Source organism: Lactuca serriola, chromosome 9 (assembly GCF_051521515.1).
Source record: "Lactuca serriola cultivar US96UC23 chromosome 9, Lser_US96UC23_V15, whole genome shotgun sequence".
Classification (NCBI taxonomy): Eukaryota; Viridiplantae; Streptophyta; class Magnoliopsida; order Asterales; family Asteraceae; genus Lactuca; species Lactuca serriola.
In genome coordinates, this window is record NC_136416.1 from 188,003,711 (window position 1) to 188,025,540 (window position 21,830).

A 21,830-nucleotide genomic window follows, 5' to 3' on the forward strand; every position below is an offset into this window, starting at 1 on the left:
TTTTGTTACAAGTTATAAGTTAACCCCAGGAAAATCCCATATTTTCCTAATTGCAAGATTGATTGAATAACACATAGTATAGTTTAATATACAAAACTATAATTTAGGCGAACTGTAGATAGAAGGTATTTTGAAAATCTTGGGACTAACATCCCGAACCAGTTAGTATTTGAAAACCTTGGGACTAACATCCCGAACCAGTTATAAGATAATTCGATAAAAACCATGGGATCACTATCCCGAAAGTAGATATAAATAGTTTGATAAACCATGGGATCACTATCCCGAAACTAGATATAAGATAGCTTGATAAAATCATGGGATTATCATCCCGTATAAGATTTAGTTTCAAAACCATGGGATTGCCATCCCGAACGAAATATAGACACAAGATCAAGGGATTATCATCCCGAACGAGGTATAGACATAAAACCATGGGATTACCATCCCGAACGAGATATAGATTACAAGACCATGGGATTACCATCCCGAACAAGATATTGATTCTAAACAGATCCTAGCTGTGAATAAGTTTATATTAATATGTATTGTGAGTCGGGTAACCATGCTGATATGACAACGAGACCTCCTTGACGTTAGTCAGACGTCGAATGATATCCAGAATTTGTCACCCCAGGCGTGCCCGCCTAACTGTAGCTAGCAGTTAAGGTGTGGGATTGTCAGTCCCGAATAGATCTATTCACAAACTCTTCGCTCTCCCTCTAGGAGACTCTGGTTACACTTCCGGAGAGGATTTACTTGATCATCCATAAAGGGTAGTGACTATCTCACAAGCTAGTATTAAACTATTCACAGGATTCTCATACGATACCAAACATATAAAGATTTCAAGACATGATACAGTGAAAAATAGATATATACAACGAAACTATCTGGCAAAACATTCGAATGATATAGAGATAAACTGAATCAGACATAGTTTATCTAATAACTTAATACAGATATCAGTACATGATAAAAAGAGAAACATAGAACCCCAAATTATTCCCATAATAATTTGATTAGTTTGGTTATTTTCTTAACTAAAATCCATTTAGTTGTAATTGATAAATCTTTCCTTATGCTCAACATAATACATAAGGAGTAAAAGAGTTTATAAGATTGCCAGATATTATTTGAAACACATAAATGTTATGATTTGAAAACAGTTTTGGTTTGCTTGTATTCCCCCCTGAAAACAGTTAAAAACAGTGAAAAAGGCGTAGGGGTATGAACTCACCGGACGAGAAGTATGACGATTTGGACGCTAAGAGTTGATTCGGGGCTTGTAAATACACGAGGTTCCTAATTATAATGTAAAGATACACATTTGTATCTAATTAGGACTTAGTTTATTTATATGATAGGGACACTTGCTTCAAGTCACGAAAACACTCCAATACAAGTGTTTGGAGGGACCCGGGTGGCGTTTAAGGACGTGAAATGACACTAGGGACTTGGGACTTGAGTTTACTCCCCATGAGTAAACTAATACAAGAGTTTTTGGTCCAAAACACCCATTCCCCATGAGTTTACGGCCGTAAACTCATGGTAGGGTGGTTTATGGTGCAAATTTGGGTTATAAATGGATATGGACACTTGGAAATGCTTGGATTAATTTTTCTTAAGGCTTGGATTGAATTAAAAACATCATTTACACTACATAAGGGAGTTTACGGCCTAGGCAAGGGGTCTTTGGCCGTAAACTCTCAATTCTCCATGATTTAGTGTTTTTAGGGTGTTAAAATCAATCACATGTGATTCTAAAAAATTCCACAAGCCTAGAAATGAGTTTATATGGGACATATGAGGGATTTATGGAGTTTACGGCCCATGAAACCCCCTTCATGGCCGTAAAATCTAATATATGATGCTACAAGGTGTTTCAAGGTCTAAAACTTGCATAGAATGGCTTCTAAAATTCATCTAAGGGCCTTAGGGGTGTTTAGTTTGCATTCTAACACCAAAAATTTTGGAGTTTACGGCCCAAGAACAGGTCTTGGCCGTAAACTCTTAGAAATCCCATGAATGATGTGTTTAAGGCCCTTAAAGTATTTTTGGTTGGTCCCTTGATTTATTCCAAGGCTTTTGGTGGTGTTGGATGGCTTTCTAACACCTTAGAATTGGATTTATGCCAAGTTTTGGGGAGTTTACGGCCCAAGCACTCTCCTTGGCCGTAAACTCATCTAAATCCCCCAAAATTCATGTTTCAAGTGTCCAAATGCTAAAACCAAGGTTCTATAATTCATAACTAAGCCATACTAGTGATTTGGAAGGGTTTAAGGTCAAGAAAACCCCATTTATATGAGTTTACGGCCCAAGCTTATGCCTTGGCCGTAAACTCCTTCAAATGATTCAAAATCAAAGTTTTAAATGTTCTAAGTCCATATCTTGAAGTCCCTTAGCCATATCTAAAGTCCAATTGAGTCTAGGAAGGAGTTTAAGGGCTAAAAACCCTTCAAAATGGTGTTTACGGCCTAGGCAGCCTCCTGGGCCGTAAACCCACATATGTTGTCCTATTTCATGATTAAATGTCAAATTTGGAAGCCAAATATGCTATAGATTAAGGCTAGGAAGGTACCTTAAGGATTTGACGCCTTAAATTTGAGTTTTGGACACTTAATCCTTGGATTTAGGAGAGAGGTTAGAGAGAGAGTAGAGAGAGAAGGAAAAAGCTTCTAATGAGTGCTTAAACATGTTTATATAGTTCCTAAAACTTGGACACGGTGGAATTCTACCCGATACCGGCCTTAAACGATGCTTTGGGTCGCACCCGATTGAGTTTCCGTCACCCGACGAGGATATTTTTAAAACTTAAGAAATAAATGTTTTGGGCTAAATTCATGAGTTCCTAAATGGTTTGGACCCTCATTGAATGAAAATAAATATATAATTTTAGTTAACTAAGCCCAAAAACGATAACGGGACATTTCGATTTCCGACGAGTTATTCGGGTAGAACGGGTTTTTCGACGATGAACAACTTCGGGTTGTTACATTGCCGCCACACCACGCCTCACACCATTTAGAACCTTGTATATAATCATAAAGATCTACCAATCTAACATATAACCAACGAATACAGGTAATCATACAAATCTACCAGTTTAACATATAACCAGTATAACATCATCCTATATACAATGATATATCATTTAGTGTTCCGACATTGGTGCATCTGACCCACGAGTACAATGAAGAAAACTCACCTCACAGTCTAAAAGATAGTTTAACCGATGACTACTCTAAACATTGTCTTTATTGATAACCAATACAATAAATAGGGATCCAACTTCAATCTACTATTCAAATTATACCAAATTACTTAAAGTAAAATTTGGTCAAAGTTAATGATTAACAGTCAAAAAGTCAAAGTCAACATTTAGGCCGAGTAAGCCCAACGTACTAACTCTATGCCATGTATAGAGCATTAGATGGAAAATAAGGGGAAATTTGACTCTATGCCTTTCGTACTCCAATGAACTTTAACTTAATCATTAAGTGCTTAATACATAAAGATACCACATCTAACTCTTAGATCTAGTCTTAATAAACGTCCTAAGTGATAACATTCCAAACTTTATGCCTTTGTATGGCTTACCAAGGCCCAAGAACAAACCCTAATCTCATAACATCTTGTAAGGATCTCAAAATCATGCGTAGATGGTTGGATATGGCCATGATACTATTTTTATGGCTTAATACACTCATATATATATATATATATATATATATATATATATATATATATATATATATATATATGGTGTAAAACCCGATCTTAAGTATCAATAGAAATCACAAGAATTGGTGTGAAATCCCAATCAATTGATTAATGCAAAAAAGTTATTATGATTTAAGAACACAGTTATCAAATCTTCAATGCACACTATATTCATGAATAGTCTAGTACATAAGATTCTCAATTGGCTCTCGGTTCTCTCTTTTTCTCTAAACACGATCTCAGCTCCATAGAATGAACACCCACTTTTCACAGCTGAAAACAATAATATATACCTAGATCTAATTACAAAGGCACAGCCCAAAATCCAACCGAAATCCTTATTAAGCCCATGGAAATCACATGGTGATTTCGGTCCAAACACCACCGAAATCATGGTGTTTTCAGTCCTAGACCGAGAACTCTAAAAGCTATCAAAAGTAAAGTATAAACCATAAATCATGTCCTAATGATTTCCCCCTTGGTTTATTGCTTTCTTTTCTTCTCAATCTTCTCTTTGTTCTTGAACTTCAGTCTTTATCTTTGATTTCTTCACAACTTCAAGATGAACATACGAATATCTGCATGAATGACTTCTTGTATAGGTTCTTATAAATCAACATTTTCAACTTTGAGAAACTTCAGAGATAAATACAGAGAAATCGATTCTTCTGGATCAATTCAACAAGATCATAGATAGCAGCAAATTGATTAAGGAGGCTTTAATACAATTTAACACATAACTTCAAATACAACTTGACCTCTCTTATGGGGTTGAATGGTTGTGTGTTGAAAAATAATCTTCACTTCTTGTTCCTTCGAATGAAAATTCTTTTATCAATCACAGATGCCTCCTAAAAGGTAACCATGACTAAAAAGTCCATGTGGATTACATAATCATAATGACCCTTCTCACCACAGTTGTTCAAGGACGTAGCCTTGGCTCAGATGGAGACTAATCACAGTATCTGTGTGAACACAGAGGAATGCACTATGATTTGTTGAGTATTGCAGAACTACTCATGGCTATTTTTGATGTTAGCCCCTGCATATCCTCGATTAAAGATCTCAATATAGTTTTCCAAGTTAACAAGTTAACTTGGCCCTTGGTGAGATGTTCAATGGTTTCAGAATCTCAACTGAGTGTACCATCCTAGTGCCAGTGAGAGTTAATTAGGAATAACTCAGAAAACCATCCTGTGACAAAAATATTTGATGACATATTTCCATAGTTTAGCATGACACGAGGTCAAGGCCCTTTGGCGGGACATTCAACAATAATCGTGCCTTGCGAGGTGCATCACCCTAGTGCCAATAACTATTAATTCCTAACCTGCAAAGAAAGTATCCGAGAATACATTTGAGTCTTCGCAGTTTTGCATGATAAAAAGAATGTCAAGACCCTGGGTAGGTTGTTCAGCGATATTGATGAGATTTAAAACCTTTAATCTATGAAGATCGATTAGATCTCAAACAGGTAAGTAAATATAAAACTGTAAGAACACGAAAATAAGAACGAGACAAGAGTGAATCAAACGTGTCGAATGATTAAACAAAATCATCAGAAGAGCTCGATTAAGAACATCAACTGTAGAGGATTGGTAGGTTACAAGAACGATCAAAGAAATCTGTAATACTATCGTTACGCTCTAGAATAATCGTTAACCTAATATACATGCAAGCATATACTTATATATTAAACATAATGGGCTCTCGGTTGGACAGGCCCAAACCGGAATACAAATAAAATAAATAAACAGTCGAGCCCAAAGATGCAACACTTGAGCAAATCTTCAACCCAACAATCTCCCCCTTTGCGTCAATTGGAGCGAGACCTTCATTTGTTACTTGGGCCAGCAGCGGAGCCAGGTACCTTCTTCTTCACAGTGTTAAACAGACGAGAGATTAGAGCCAGAATCGTCTGCCTAAACCTGATGTACCACTGGATCATGTCATTGAAGTACTTAACATCATCCGCTGTATTCTCTTTACACCTTCGAATGATCGATAATACATGCTCTAGACAAGCAGTGGTGTAGAGATGTTTGTCAGCTAAAGCAAAGAGACATTTCTGTCCTTCTGCTCTAGTGAACATGACCGAATTGCGTCTCGGGTCGATCTTGCCCATCTTCATCTGATTGAGATCACTGGCCGATCCCACAGGAGCTATCTTCGGTTTCTTCTTGAAGACAGTAGCAACCTCCTGATCCATCAGGGCAACCTCCATGATATAACAGACAATCATCCTCACCAATTCAATAAATCAGCCTGAAATTAATTAGTAACGGAATTTTGGAAAATCAAGGATTTTCGTGCAAAGAGTGTAAAAAGAACAGAAATAAAGCAACTCTTTTTAGGATTAACTGTGATGTCAATAATGACACGAAACTGATGATCTCGGGCACGAATCTCTTCCTTCAAGGTCAAGAGAGACCTTAAAGTGTTAATGTGATCAAACACTTTTTAAGAAATGTTGAAAGGCTTCTTTTAATTAGGCTACTTTATGGTGGGTTTCGCTTTGATGCAACAATTCTAATCTTGAAATAAGAAAGAAAGTGATCAAAGTACTTGTGAGACCGGTGTAGTCTGTTGAACAAGTAGGTAGGAATTTATTTGAAATTGGCTTGGAAAATATAAAATCTCAAAAAATTTAAAAACTGGATCCCAAGGGAAGAAATGTTATGGCGTTTAAAAATTTCATAGGAATCACACAAAATAAAATTTAAGATTTCATGAAAGGTTATCCGTCAATTCTTTGGTGAAAACTTGAGCAAAGCAATTGATCACCGTCAATTCAGATTTGGTGTTGAATTTTGGGTTTCACTCAGCTCGTAGTGACACGAAACTAAGATCATAAACACAGATGTTGTGTAACCATAAACCTCAGTGGTAATTTCTGAGAGTCTCAAGGGTTACGTTGATGAAACGAATGTAATGGAGAAGTGTAATGGAGATGGTGTAAGAAGATAAAGTACCTCTGCTGCGAAAATAAGGACCAAGTAGAAAAACTCTTAACTCATGTGAGAAGAGAGTGAGGTAGCTCATGATTAGAATAAATGAGGTAGCCTTATTGGGAAGACAAGGTTTGTGTATACCAGGTCATGAAGGCTGTTATTCAAAATCTTATGAGGCTTGGGACACATACAGCAACATGCTTCTAGGGACACTTAAGTAATTCATCAATTATACCCCCATAAACGAACGAACACACAAGAAAAAATAAAAGGGAAATATATTTTTGGAGTTTTTGAGATTTATTTAAAGAAATAAAAAAATAAATAAAAGAAAAAAAAATTTAATAAAATTAAAAAATAGTAAGAAAAAAAAATAAATCTTAAAAAAAACTTTGGAAAAAAATATGAAAAACCGAACCCGAGCGTTCGGTTGGTTTCGGTTCCAGAGAATTTTAAAAAACCGAACCCGAGCGTTCGGTTGGTTTCGGTTCCAGAAAATTTTGAAAAACCGAACCCGAGCGTTCGGTTGGTTTCGGTTCCAGAAAATTTTGAAAAACCGAACCCGAACGTTCGGTTGGTTTCGGTTCCAGAAAATTTTGAAAAACCGAACCCGAACGTTCGGTTGGTTTCGGTTCAACAAAATTTTGAAAAACCGAACCCGAACCTTCGGTAGGTTTCGGTTTTGGAAAATTTTAAGAAACCAAGGATTTTAGACATGCAATTGGAAAATATTTTCAACACTAAGAAAAACAATTTTGTACAAGTAATATACAACAAATAAAAACTACCTTTGAAGTGATGAGCGAGTCAGATGGTTTAACCGAACCCGAGCGATCGGTTGGTTTCGCTTCTTATGTTTGATGTTGAGAGGTAGTGTGAGGTACTGACTCTGATTCCATCATACCTAGCCCTTGCAATATTCTATTGAATGATGCTTCAGGAAGAGATTTGGTAAAGACGTCAGCTAGTTGATCAGTGGTTCTTACGAAGTGAACTTCGACGTTTCCATCTTCCACGTGATCTTTGATGAAGTGATACCTCAGTGCTATGTGTTTGGTTTTAGAGTGTTGCACTGGGTTATGACAGATCCTAATTGCACTTTCAGAGTCACAATATAGTGGGATCTTCTTCATATTGAGTCCATAGTCTCGAAGTTGACTTTGGATCCAAATCACTTGTGAGGTGCAAGAAGCAGCGGCTATGTATTCCGCTTCGGCAGTAGACAACGACACACACGTTTGTTTCTTGGATTGCCAGCTGACCAACTTCCCGTCAAGGAATTGACAGCCACCAGTAGTGCTTTTTCGGTCGAGTCCACATCCTCCAAGGTCAGCATCATAATAGGCTTGAACGAAGAAGCCTGAGTTGGATGAATACCATAGACCTAAGGAGGTGGTTCGCTTGAGATAGCGTAAAATGTTCTTCACTGCAAGCATGTGAGGTTCGCGTGGGTTTGCCTGAAATCGAGCACAATAACACACAGAAAACATGATGTCAGGCCTGCTAGCAGTAAGATACATTAGTGAGCCTATCATTTGACGATAGAGCGTGATATCAACAGCCGGTTTGTCTAGGGATGGAGTTAGCTTGGTGCCGAATGCCATTGGGACTTTGACTTTGGAGTCTCCCATCATACCAAACTTTGCTAGGAGAGTCTTCGTGTAAGCTTCCTGATTGATAAAGATGCCTTCGGGTCCCTGTCTAATATTTAAACCGAGGAAAAAGTTAATAGGACCCATTGAGCTCATTTCAAATTTAGTCTCCATCAACTTTCTGAATTCAGCTGTTAAGCTGGGATTCGTAGAGCCAAAGATGATGTCATCGACATAAATTTGAACTATCATAAGGTGGTTACCTTCCTTTTTGCGAAAGAAGGTTGGGTCAATCGAACCTTGTTTGAATTTAGACATCTTTAAGAATTTAGTCAGCGTTTCATACCAGGCTCTCGGAGCTTGTTTAAGGCCATACACAGCTTTATCCAGAATATAGCAATGGTTTGGATACTTTTCGTTCACGAACCCAGGAGGTTGCTCCACATACACGGTTTCTTCGAGTTCTCCATTAAGAAATGCACATTTGACGTCCATTTGGAAAACTTCAAAGTTTTTGTGGGCAGCATAAGCAAGAAATATTCTTACAGATTCCAGCCTAGCTACAGGAGCGAAGGTTTCTTCATAATCAATTCCTTCCTCCTGACAGTATCCCTTTACAACCAGACGAGCTTTGTTCCTTATAACATTCCCTTCCTTGTCCATTTTGTTCCTAAAGACCCATTTGAGACCAACAACCGAAGCATCTGGAGGAGTTGGAATAAGGCGCCAGACTTTGTTCCTTTCAAATTCGTTCAGTTCGTCTTGCATTGCTTGAACCCAATCAGAGTGATCGAGGGCAGTGTTAACTGTCTTCGGTTCAACTTTTGATACAAATGAGTTAAACATACAAAACTCAACCTTTGAAAATAAGGATGTCTGTTTTTCCTTCAGTTGTGATCGGGTCAGAACCTTGTCAGAGACATCGCCAACCACTTGAGAGATAGGATGATCTCTGGTCCATTTGGTAAGAGGAGGATAGTTTGGATCAAAGGTAGGGTCTAGTTCAGCATTAATCATTTCTTCTGGCTCGGATTGGCTATCGTAATCAAGCGACATATCATCATGCTCCCCCTCGATTGATGAGCTTTGAGAAACTTGAGGTTCAGAGGTTTCTTGTGGTGCTGGACTTTCAGGCGTTGAAGCACCTTCGGTTGCAGTTGTAGAACTTGGCTCCCCCTCAACATGTGAGCTTGGCTCTCCCTCGACATGTGAGCTTGGCTCTCCCTCGACATGTGAGCTTGTCTCCCCCTCGACAGAAGCATCATTGAATGGAGGTTCATTAGAAGTCGATCCTCCTTCATTCATTCTCCTTGCAGCTTCTTCGACAATCTGCTTCATGTGGTCAACCTTGTTGTCTGCTGCACCTGCTTCTGAGAGAGAAGCTTTCTCTGGTTCATCAAAGAGCTCCAGAAATTTCTCGTATAGATTAGCGATCGAGACTGTGACTTGGCCAGTTTGAGGAAAGATTTCCCCAGCGGTGTCTTCTTTGGCCTGTAGCCTTTTGACATAGCTATCGTCAAAGGTCACATAATATGTCTCTTCAATTTTTCTCGAACGCTTGTTTAGGACCCTGTATGCCTTGGATGTGAGAGAGTAGCCCAGAAAGATTCCCTCGTCGGCTTTGACATCGAACTTGTTGCGGTGTTCTTTAGAGTTAAAGATGAAACACCGTGAGCCGAACACATGGAAAAATTTCACATTAGGCTTTCTGTTGTTTAGTATCTCATAAGGTGTGAGCGTGAATCGCTTGTTGAGATAAGACCTGTTCTGTGTAAAACAAGCAGCAGAAATAGCATCAGCCCAAAAATAAAGAGGTAAGGAAGCGAAACTTAGCATAGTTCGGGCAGCTTCACACAAAGATCGGTTTCGTCTTTCGACTATTCCGTTCTGTTGAGGTGTGTATGGAGCTGAGAAGTTGTGACTTATTCCCTTTTCCGCTAGAAACTCTTCAAACTCTTTGTTCTTGAATTCCAGACCATTGTCGCTCCTAATGTTGCGAACGACCTTCTTGAGCTGTACTTCAATCTGCTTGATGAACATTTTCAGCTTATGAGTCGCTTCAGATTTGAGCTTTAAAAAGAACACCCATGTAAATCCTGAAAAGTCATCAACAATAACAAGAATATACTTGCTACCACCGATGCTTTCGATAGATGAAGGACCACACAAATCGATATGAAGTAATTCGAGTGGTTCAACAACTTTTGTGTTAATTACAGATGGATGACTTTGACGACTCTGCTTCCCCATTTCGCATGCAGCACACAAATGATCTCTATCAAACTTGAGCAATGGAAGACCCCTAACATGACCTCCAGTGACAAGTCGGTTGATATCTTTAAAATTGAGATGAGAGAGTCTTCGGTGCCACAACCAGCTTTCGTCAGATTGAGCTTTTGATAACAGGCATATAGCTGGGTTTCCTTTGATGGGTTTAAGATTTAGAGGAAACATTTCACCCTTTCGCTCCGACTTGAGAATTACTTTCTTTGTCTTTTTCTCAATAATTTCAGAACCTTCATCATCGAATGAGACTTTGAGACCAGCACCTCCAACAAGCTGAGATACACTGATGAGGTTGTGTTGGAGTCCTTCCACATAAGCCACCTTCCTTATAGTAAAGTCACCATTTGTTATCATCCCGTATCCCTTTATGGTGCCGAAAGAGTTATTTCCAAACTTGACATTGCCACCATTTGCAAGAGATCTATATTCCCTGAGCTCCTCTTTCCTCCTATTCATGTGACGTGAGCAGCCACTATCGATGTACCATTCTTCGTCGAACTGCTCGTCACTTATAACCTGTAAAAATTAAGCAGATTTAGGAACCCAAAGTTTCTTGGGTCCACGTGAGCTTTTCATGGGAACAGGAACAGTAAGAGAGATGTCAACAAGATATGTTCGTTTTATGAGTGTTGTTTCATCTTTCTTTTTAATGGTAAAAATTTTTTATCTTATTAGGATTGGGTGCGTTCGGTTTGGACTCTGGTTTGGATTCATTGACCTTCTGTTTGCCCTTTTGTTCAGCTGACAAATGAGATTTTTGAGAACGAACAGAATTAGCTTTAGAGCAAGATGGAGACGAATTGGTGGAAGTAGAAGAATTAGATGAACTACAAGGAGTGGGTTTGGATTGAGAGGACTTTTTGGCTGGAGACTCTAGGTTACCCTTTTGCTTTTGATCATTGGAGTGACTGACCTTAGAGTTTTGATTTCTTTTGACTTCAGAACCGAACCTTTGCTTTCGGTTGGAATCGTTCTTTGAACCGAACCTTTGCTTTCGGTTGAAGTCATTCTCAGAACAAAACCTTTGCTTTCGGTTGGCATTTTCTTGTGAACCGAACCTTGGCTTTCGGTTGTTGTGGCTCTCAGGCTTTCCGACAGGATTGTTTTCATACTTCAGATTCTTGTCTTGATGTGAGAAGTATGCATTCTGGGATTGCCAGAATTGCCTCCTTTCCGAGAGATTCTTCCTGTATCTTTGGTTCCTTTCACGTTTCTTATTCCTCATCTGCTTCGGTTGATGATGAATATTAGCCTTCATTTTCGGTTTCTCCTTGGCAGGTTCATTTTGAACTGTAGGAGTTTCACTATGAACTGAGGAAGTAGAGGAAACGTCTTCTTTTGTCAAACTTTCATCCTCCTGAGGAATGTCTTTCGTACCACTGGTTCTTGGCTCATCGAAATTATCTGGCTTATTCAAGGGTTCAGGTATGTATCTACCTTTACTCATCCAGGAGGTCCTTTCAGATAAGCCCACCGTTTCGTTTGCATTATCTATTGGAGCTGACCAGAAGTACTCATCACAGCCATCAGCATTGTCTTCGTTTACAATAGCTGTGAGTTCAGCCGTCTGATGTTCGGTTACTCCAGTGACCTTGTATACTTGATTTGGAGTGGTCCTGACCTTTTGATACACAACTGCTTTCTCTGCTAAGATCGGGGACTTTTGTTGGGACAATCGAGCGAACTCCACTGAATTTTCAGAAATAAGATTCTTGTGGTTTTCAGGTTCGCTTTTAACAAATTCTGAGCAGTCAACCGTGTCCTCTACAGAAATTTCACTCATGTTGTCGTCCTCGTTAAGCTCAGATGCATTTTCAACATCAATTTTGTTTTCTGAACTTACGTTGGCGTTTAAAGAGTCAAATTTTTGTATGGTTTCGGTTCTCAGTTTAAGTCTATCATTATCATCCAAAAGGTTTTTAAGCATGTCCTTGTGGTCCTTGGATTTAATGAAGGACTCAATTTTGTCCAGTCCATACATGTAGGTCGGATTGATATCATCAGACGATATCACACTTTCACAATTATAGGCTTCAGCATCGATCTCATCCTCCTTAAACTCAAGGAAGGGCAAAATCATGCGATGGATCTTTTGGCCTATTTCACAGTCCAAGTGAAGCTGAGTAATATTAGAATATAGACGTTTTGCAATTAAACAAAAAACATTCCGCTGTTTTAACAACTTTAAATTGTCTCTTTGTAAATAAATGTTTTCGTCTTTTATTTTAACTAATTCAGACTCCTTCAACTCGATCCATATCCGCCGCTCCTCACTCTTCGAAGACACCCTGCTTAATTGATCAGTTAGGTTAGAATTGGTGACTCGAGTTTAAGTTAAGCTACTATCTAGATGAGAAATTCTTGTATTAACGTTCTTTTAGTTCTTTCTCATATGAGGATTGTGGTACTTTAAATGAAATGAAAACCGATTGTACCTTCTTTATCAGTTCATCAAGCTCATTGAACTGCTGGCTGAGTGGTTTGGCCGTAAAGCACATGTCCTCCTGCCCCTTCGGTTCATCGCTTCCACCATCAGTGTTGTATCTCCTCATCTGAGATACATCAGACACCATGAAGCATCTTCCTCCACTGCTCTCCTCCTTTGCCACATAAGCCTTTCCATGAGTAGGCTTCCTCACTTCATCGTCTTCTGAGTCGGTAGACCAAACTTCCGTGCTACCGAACTCGTCATCAGCAACCGAACCCTGCACAATAAGAGCATTAATAGAAGGGTTAGCGGTAGACTTCTTCTTTCTCAACTCATCCAGCCTTTTCTGCAACACAGCTTCCTCATCCTTTTCATCATCCTTTTCAGCCATCTTCTTAAGGACACAATCTTTAGCATAGTGGTTTTTCCCACCACAGTAGTAACAGCTTACTCTGGAATCGCCATCCACCTTCGGTTCCTTCTTGGGCTCTTCAACCTTTGGTTCATTGTTAACTTTTTCTGAACTGTAACTCCCCTGCCAGTTTCGGTTTTTATTGCTGGGGAATTTCTTCTTTATGAACCTCTTGGGGTTAGACACCATCATAGCATAATCCTCAGACGTGAGGTCATACTCCTCCAAGTTAAGGTCTTCATCCTCCATCACAGCTTTACTTTTTGACAGGAGTGCCAACGAACCAAGGCTTGAAACAACGTTCTTCTCCTGCAGTACAATCTTCTCCTCGGACTTGATAATACCCACCAGTTTTGCCAAAGAGTACGATTTAAACTGCTCATGGGCTTTGACTGTAGACACCACTGCTCTCCATTCAGACCTCAGACCATTTAAGAACGTAACCTTCTGCTCGATAAGCTTCCTTTCGATGTCATGTTTGATCATCTTGCTGAGAAGATGATTGAAGCGATCGAACGTCTGGGTCACTGTTTCTTCGGCTCCTTGCCTGAATTCTCCAAACTCAGATAAGAGCAAGGTTTGGATAGAATGTTCAAGATCCTCGTCTGTAGAATACAGTTCGCGAAGTCTATCCCAAACTTCCTTTGCCGTCGTGCATGAGCTGACCAACCTGAAGGTGTCGGACTGAAGGGCGAATCTGATCAACCTTAACGCCTTGATATTGCACTGGAATTTGTCCTTTTCATCTTGTGCAATATCTTTAACATCCTTCAGCAGATCATTGTACTCCTTTTGAGTCTTAATAATCCTGGACGTTGCAGAATGAGAGAAAGGTCCATTAATGATAGCTTCCCATATGAGGTATCCATTATCCTCAGATCCTATCACGTAGTCTTCGAAGTGATGCGCCCAAACTTCATAGTCATGGGTATATAGGATTGGAATCTTCGTGGTTGAACCGATGCTGTTAGAAATATTGATTGGATTTGATTGCGACTCATCCATTATGATCGAAAAACCTGTTCAAAGATCAGACCTGTAATAAAGCAGATTAGGGCAAAACAATAAATATCAAGATACGTCAATAATGAGATGACGGCTCAATAAATATCGGTAGTTGCGTAAAAACCCTAATTGAAACCTTTTCACAGAAAAGATGTGTATCGATTACACAGTCTCCTGCTCTGATACCAATTGATGATATTTAAAACCTTTAATCTATGAAGATTGATTAGATCTCAAACAGGTAAGTAAATATAAAACTGTAAGAACACGAAAATAAGAACGAGACAAGAGTGAATCAAACGTGTCGAATGATTAAACAAAATCCTCAGAAGAGCTCGATTAAGAACATCAACTGTAGAGGATTGGTAGGTTACAAGAACAATCAAAGAAATCTGTAATACTATCGTTACGCTCTAGAATAATCGTTAACCTAATATGCATGCAAGCATATACTTATATATTAAACATAATGGGCTCTCGGTTGGACAGGCCCAAACCGGAATACAAAGAAAATAAATAAATAGTCGAGCCCAAAGACGCAACACTTGAGCAAATCTTCAACCCAACAGATATCTATTTCCCGGTTGGGTGAATCTCCCTGGTGCGATGACAGTTCTTAGGTAAAGATAACTGACAAGACAAATTTTGAAAATCTGTATAGTTTCGAACTTTCAATTCCTTAAATACGACAATTCTTAGAAAGAAATTTCCTAACTGACGGTTTGTACAGTTTCATGCGTTCATTTCCGTGAATACGATAGTTCTTTAGAGAGAAACTGCATAATTGACAATTTGTACGGTTTCATGCCTTCAATTCCTTGTGAAAATAGTTTGAAGTGAAATTCTGCCAATTCCTTTCAAGATCTCTTTTTGCACAGAAAATTCTAACACAGTCTCCTTGAGTCTCTTCTTCTTTTGAATTCGTGTTTTAAGAGAAATGAAATTTTGAGATACAAATAAAATAAAATAAACTTAGCACATAATAAAAAATAACTAAGAATAAAAATAAAGTTAAAGTACTCTAAAAAACAGTAAAAATTTTTGGATTTTTGATTTTATGATTTTTGTTTGGTTTTTATTCTCCCCTTAAAATTATGCATAGATGAAAAATATGAACAAATTTAACAAATAAAAAAAATACAAAATGTACAAAACAAAAAAAACATAAAAAAACTTTTAGTCTTCAAAACGAATCATTTTTCAAAAACTCACAAGCACATCAAAACGAGCTTTTCCAAAAGTTTTTGTAAACCAATCGGCCACATTATTATCATTGTGGATTTGTTCAAATTAAATGATTTTATGCTCAAAATAGTCTTGTATAAAATGAACTTTAATATCTATGTGCTTCGTTTTAGAATGCTGAACCGGATTTTTAACAATTTGAATAGCAGCATCATTATCACAGAATATAAGAGTGTCAAGAAAATTCAAACCATAATCTTGCAGTTGATATTGCATCCAAATGACCTCAGAACAGCAAGCAGATGCAACAATGTATTCAGCCTCAGTTGTTAATGTGGACACGGTTTCTTGTTTCTTTCACTGCCACGAGATCAATTTATCTCCCAAGAATTGACAGCCATCACTTGTAGATTTTTTGTCAATGTCACAACCTCCATAGTTGTTGTCAATAAAAGCATAAAGATCAAATTCACGATTTTTAGGATACTAGAGACCGAATTTAGGTCTCACTTTAAGGTACCTAAAAATTAGTTTTACAACAATTAAATGAGAGAGTTTCGGATTAGCCTGATATCGTGCGTATTGAAAGAATGCAAAGAGTATATCAAGTCTGCTAGCGGTGAGATACATCAGAGAACCAATCATGGATCGATACAGAGTTTGATCAACCGATTCTCCATCCGGATTTGATGTCAACAGTGGTCGTTCAGCCATGGGAGTAAGAGCAAATTTAGCATCCTCGAATCTGAATTTCTCTAACATGTCATCAACATATTTTCCTTGATTTGTAGAATGCCTGAAGAATCCTAATGCACTTGCAATCCTAGAAACATCATCATTTCGCCTAGAGAACTCATCTCAAACCTCATCTTCATAACCTTTTCAAAATCTTTGCACAATTCTGTTGGATTAATGTCTAAGTCCATAACTATATTTGGTAAGACTTGACCCGACCCGGCATGGTCCATTTGGGTTGCATACCATCATGCACTTGGATGAGAGAAATAAGACACTTATGGTTATTAATATATTATAAGTTCTAGTATATTAATAATAAGAATAATGAGATTATTTAATTAGTATTGATCAAGAATTAATCTAGGATTAATTAAGTGATCAAAAGAAGACTAATTAAATATATGGGTTGATTGTGTAAATCATCCATGTTTGTATAGTGGGCTAATGCTCCATGGATAATCAAGTTGGGCTAAAACCCATAGGATGGTCCATGGATGCTCCATGGTGTATTTATACCCATGGATCCAAGGAAATGGAAAGTCATGACAATTAGGGTTTGCCCTAATTGTAACACTATATAAAGATATTATTCTTGACAAAATCGGCACTACTAGGGTTCTAGAGAGGGCTAGCCGATTTCATGAGTTGTAAGAATTCTCTCAAGTTATTCCAAGTGTTTTGATGATTGTGATTCCATTTGAGGTGTCACACTTGGGGCACTAGGCACTCAAGCTTCATGAAGACTTTCTACACCAAAGAGGTATGTATTCTATCTTGCTATAGTTATTGTTTTGTATGCTAGATTAGGATAATACCTTGGAAGTTCTTATTTGCATGTATAATAGAGAAAACATAGATCCAAGGTATTTAGGGTTGCATGTACACTTAGGAGTGTTAGAATGCTCAAAACCCAACAGTGGTATCAGAGCCTAGGCTTGTTTTCTTGTTATACCTGCAATAGAAGCTGAAAAAACGAATTTGGTGCTGTCTGGCCATCAGACTCGGCGAGTCCATCAGGAGACTCGGCGAGTCCATGCCTAAAAAGTGATGAATTCGATCCAACTCGCCGAGTTGGTTCATGCACTCGACGAGTTGGACCCCCAGACAGCATATTTTCGAGTTTTTTGGCTGGAAATGGACTAGGAACATTATCCTAAGTTGTTTTTTGATCTTATAAACTTGTTTTTGATCTGGTAATGTTCATGCTAATCCATTTTCAAAAGATAATTGTCAATAGATTCATGTTTTGTATTAGTTTAAGGTTTAGACTAATTACATGAAAAAGTTTGATTTGAATTATCTTGTTCTTATGAGTTGCTTAGATTAATAGAAATGTTGAGTGAAATAGTTGTTTTCAATCCATTTTAATCTAAGAGTTGAGTATAAAATGTGTTTGTGTAACTTGTCCTCAAGTTACATGAAGAGTCACATTAAAGACTCATAAAACTCATAATAGTTGGCAATGGTTACAAAATGAAGAGTCTTGTGTCATTGAATAACTTTTTATGACTCCATAACTTGTCCTCAAGTTATGGAAGTTCAAGAGTCACTTCATTAAAGAAAAATATGTAACCATAATTAAATCCATAAGTTATAAAATAAAGAAAAAGTTAGTTCTTTTATTAGTTTAAAGTCTTCCATAACTTGTCCTCAAGTTATGGAACTTGAAGAGTTTTTGGATTAAAACTACTTTAAACACATAAGTTATGGAATTAATTAGTTTTGAATAGTTTCAAAACTTGCCCTCAAGTTTTGGAATTTGAAAAGTTTTCAAGTATGAATACTTTAATTCCAAGTTAGCCCTTAGAATTTTAAAAGTTAAAATTCAACCCTTATACTTTATAATATTATAAGTTAATAATATATATATATATATATATATATATATATATATATATATATATATATATATATATATATGTATAAGAGTAAAGTCAGTCTTACCGCTAGTACGCCTCATTCACGAAGCCGGTCTATAAGGTTGTTGCCTATAAAATGGCAACTTAATGGGTGTCCACTCTCACCCACCGCTTGCTTGACTGGTGGAGGGTCGTTAGCCGAACGGGTTTGACAGGACTAGAATTCTCCCTTCATTAAAAGTATTAATGATAATACTAAGTAACTAAACTCTTAATAATACCCAATCTTAGTTACTTAGGAAAAATGTGAATAAGGTGCTAATCCATGAAATTACACTTTACACTTTGTCTAAGTCGTTAGTGGAGCGTGTGTGGTTAACCGGCACACTAACGCATATTTAACAAGGTAGGCAAAGGGTAACTTAATGTTTATCATAGTATCGATGGAGCGTGTGTGGTTAACCGGCACATCGATTAAGGGGTAAACACTCAAGGGTACAAAGTAATTTGCATGGTTACTTCACACCTTGTTTTGTGATCCTCGGCATCCCAGTCACAAAACCTGAAGGGCACACTCGAGATTGAAACATGTCTTTGAACAGTTCAATGAATCTCAAAGATCTAGGAGTTTCAAAACCAATTAAAACCTAATAATACATTTCGTTTATCTTGGTGGAAATTGTTGAATCGTCATTCACCTACCTTCAAATATTTTATAGCTTGGATTACGACATACCTCTTCTAAGTTATAAAATAGTTTGTTGGGTCCTAGCCTTAATATTTCATATTGGGTGTCATATTAAGGACTTAAGATCAACTATCTTGAATATCTCCCAAAAGATGTCTGGTTTAGACATTTATGATCTTCCCAAATCTCTTGAAACAAGCTTTCCTAATGAAGATGATGTCCCATGGATATCATACTTCTTCACCTCTTCAAATTATTCTCCCAAACCCACAAGTTCTTGAAAAGTTTAAGGTCACTCAGGCCCTATTGGCAAGGCAAGGTCTAGGTGTGGTCACATCTTGGAGATGTAGTCACATATTGACAAGCCGGGAGAGTTGGGTGTCAAAGTCTTGAGAAAGTTGGTGGTTCAATCACTTTCTAAGTCACATAGTGAGTTCCTTTGGGACACCTATGAAACAGATTATGACAAGACCCTTAATGATCTTATCTATTTGTTAAGATCAACCTTCCTAAAACTTTATGGACATTGACAATGATGACATTGGATTTCTAGTAAAGCATTCTCTTCCCAATGGAAAGGGATCGGCCATAGTCAACTCGGTTGACCAAATGGTTAAGAGAAAAGCTAAGTCTGTGATAGTCTCGTGTACCATTATCAAAGGATCCATATGTTTGTATTGCCAAAGAAAGGGGCATTGGTTGCGAAGCTGCCAAAATTTACCTAAGGATGTTAAAGTCAATAAGTTTGACTCTACTTCAGGTAAATTCCACTATCTAACTCTGTTAAGTTTCTATTCTGAGATTCTTGATACATGATGTGACTGGGTCACATGGTGATGTTTTAAGAATCAAAGAAAAGTGAAGAAACTTAAAGAAAGAATATGCTGAATCTGATGGCGTAGATGGATTTCTATCGCATAGTTTAAAGATCGGATTCCTGAGCTACTTCTTAGGAGTTATGAGATATTGCTTAAGGAATAGATAACAACAAGTTTTCATATGGATTGTAAGGATAAGTTTTTTCCGCAAAGTTTTAAAATAAAAGAAAATTTTTGATTTTATTTATTTTAAAATATCCTTACAATGGCATTTGAGGAAAAATTGTTGCTTATATGATTCCATTAAGAGCAAGAGTGGAAATATGAAATTGATTCTTTCATTTGTGGTAATGTCTAGATTTACCAAATAAGGAAAGATTCTCATCACCCAAGTTTCAATTGGACCGGAACTTGGAATCATGCAAGTTGTATAGCATGATGAATGAGAACTTTCAAGCATTGGAAAATTAAGACTAATTACTTATTCACATGGATGTGTGAGTCAAGTAATGGGCTAAGGGATCGAGTACATAGTCTTGTGCACTGATTTAGTCCACCACAAAAGTTTGATAAGACTATTCATCATGATTTACTTAAGTTCAGTAAATATGATTATACTTACAAGCTTAAGTGTAACTCTGAGACATTGGAAAAGGTTCCAATGTAAGGCAGAGCGAATAAGAAGAATCAATTTAGGCAGAAGGATAAAAGTTTCTCAAATCTGAAAAGATGGGAGAGTACTTTAGTATCAGCTTTTGTGATCATCTTAATGATTAAGAAACCATAGCACAATTAGTTCTCTAAGGAAATCTTAGTGCATTCTTATGACTAAGAAGAGGGATCTTGAATTGTTGAAATGGTTAAATCAAGAAGATGAGTCATACTTCGTTCCAATACAAGTCTTAGAGTGATACTCCAAGATTGTAACTTGAGTGACATGTCTCAAAAGAAGGTTTAAAACACTTGTCAAATGTAAGAGTAAAAGTTTTCTACTCTTGTACATTTGAAATTGGTAAGTTGTGATGTTTTGGATAAAACAAAGACCAACTAAGGCCAATTGTGTGAAGTGTTTGTCTTGATTAGAATCCACACTATCTCTTGGATATTTGACAAGGGAGTCTTATAGGTCAAGAGGACAGTGGGAGTCTTAAAGGTCTTGAAAGTCTCAAGAACTAATCAAGAATAAAACCTGAAGTTCTTCACTAGCACACGACTTGAGGTTTATAACCTATCGTGTTGACTTATTCTGTGCCCATTCCAGTTAAAGTTGGTTTTGCATATGAGTTCTTAGAGTTCTCAATTTGTTGCACAACAACTTGGAAGCAATGGCAGGCCCTTGAGCTGCCAGGTGGCAAGAAATTAAGATTGAGTTCAGTCCATATGGGTTTGGATTTGTCATTATCCTTGTCTTGTGGCTATGATTTTGACAATTCACATGGATAAGAACACATACACCAGTAAATCTAAATGTCATAAGGTTTCTCTCCGATTCATGAAAATGATGGTGAGGAAACACTTTCACTAAGTAGATTTTAGCTAGATAGCAATTGTGATATTTGCATTCTCAAAGTCGTTAGTGGAGCGCGTGTGGTTAACCGGCACACTAATCTGGACTTGTGAGAAGTGGCAAAAGGTCTAACCATTATGATTACGGCATACCTCTTCATAATTGTTTAGACTCACAAGTGTGCTATCTAAGGGAAGGTGTATGATTTTGATAAAGTCTTATCAAAACAATCTAGTATCAGAAATCTGAACTTTGGTAAGAAATTCAATGAAGTATTGATTTCTAGAAGTCCAGTTGATTTCTGGGTACATGTCAAAGCTAGTGGGAGCATAAGTGTTATGCTAATAATTATCATGTTAGTGGGAGCATGATAATTATGTTAAGTATTGCAAGCTAGCAATGTTAATTATAGAAAACAAAGGTTTCAATTGGGAAAAGTTGTTTTGCTATAATTAAGGGAGAGAAAATTATACTTTATCTCAAATCTATAAGCTTAGATCGTGAGGTTTTAATCATTTAGTCAAGGATATATATATATATATATATATGAATTTCATGTTGGAATGGCTCAACATAAGGAAATTCTGTATATGGGTCCATTATTTGCGTTCTAAAATTCGTTTATGATTACGCCATCC